A 1,561-nucleotide genomic window follows, 5' to 3' on the forward strand; every position below is an offset into this window, starting at 1 on the left:
TTTTTTTTTTTTTAGTGGTACATAAAATAAAGGTTCATTTTACCACTGATGGCTTCTTAGATTGAATGAAATATGATACACTTCCACATTAGATGCTAGTTCTCATCTAAGCCCACTGAGTGGGGTCCTCTTCTACCACAGCCACTCAGTCCCCTCCTCTAGGGCATCCTGAGATCTCTCTACAGTGCCTCAGTGGGCCTCCAAAACCCTGCTTCTGTTAGATTGTCTGTTCTGATTGGTTGAGGCTGTTTCCTGTGAATGAACCAGCATTTTCTTTTTTTAAAGATTTTATTTATTTATTTGACAGACAGAGATCACAAGTAGGCAGAGAGGCAGGCAGAGAGAGAGGAGAAAGCAGGCTCCCTGCTGAGCAAAGAGCCCGATGTGGGGCTCTATCCCAGGACCCTGGGATCATGACCCGAGCCGAAGGCAGAGGCTTTAACCCACTGAGCCACCCAGGTGCCCCTGAACCAGCATTTTTAATAGGAACATCGAAATGTTTCACATCCACTGATTCTTGAAAATTAACTAATAGATGAGAATACAAAACCAGAGCCTCCCAAAAAGTGTGTTGTGAAAATGTTACAGTTGAGTAGGGAAGGTCCGGGCCACAGGACGTTCCTCAGCCCTCAAGCAGACATGTGGGGCCAGAGCTCCTGAAGCTCCATTAAAATGAATATTTAAATACTTAAATTTGGGCGCCTGGGTGGCTCAGTGGGTTAAGCCGCTGCCTTCGGCTCAGGTCATGATCTCAGGGTCCTGGGATCGAGTCCCGCATCAGGCTCTCTGCTCAGCAGGGAGCCTGCTTCCCTTCCTCTCTCTCTACCTGCCTCTCCATCTACTTGTGATCTCTCTCTGTCAAATAAATAAATAAAATCTTTAAAAAAAAAAATTTATATTCATAAACCAACATCGGGCAGCCAGATATTTTTAAAACTACTTACAAAGCCGTGTGAGAAACACAGAACCAGAGGAAGAAGAACTCTGAAATTGTAAAGGAAGGAGTGACTTTTGGGAGTGAGGATGACAGGTGGGAGCTGACTGCTGGGGCGCGACAGGAAAGACTGCCTCTTGCCCACTGGGCAGGAGGTTATGTTATGCTCCTGGAATTTATCTGAAGGGTAGTGGAACACCACTGAGGGATTTGAATCAGAAAAGCAACATTATCAATTGACTTTTGGAAAAGAAAATTATTTATTGAAAAAAAAGAATCACATGAAATCTCTCCATATCTAATACACAGGCGGGAAGTCTGAAGGCTGGCAGATAAGTTAGAAGGGTTGCAATAGACCAGATTTTTTTTTTTTTTACTTAGGCCAGGCCTTGCCCCAAATCATTTTTATGTAAGCCTATTTATTAGCAAGTAAAGTACATATTAGGGGTTCATTTGGCACAGAGCATCGAGTGCAATAAAGTAAACTGAAGCCAAACATTAATTATGTGCATATTTAGTTAGTTATGCTTCTAACATGGGCCTATATTAAATCAGTGAGGATTCATTCCTTAGAGAGGATTTCCATCATCCTCACTCTATTCTTTTTTTTTTCCATTTACACTTGAA

Source organism: Mustela nigripes, chromosome 9 (genome assembly GCF_022355385.1).
Source record: "Mustela nigripes isolate SB6536 chromosome 9, MUSNIG.SB6536, whole genome shotgun sequence".
NCBI lineage: Eukaryota > Metazoa > Chordata > Mammalia > Carnivora > Mustelidae > Mustela > Mustela nigripes.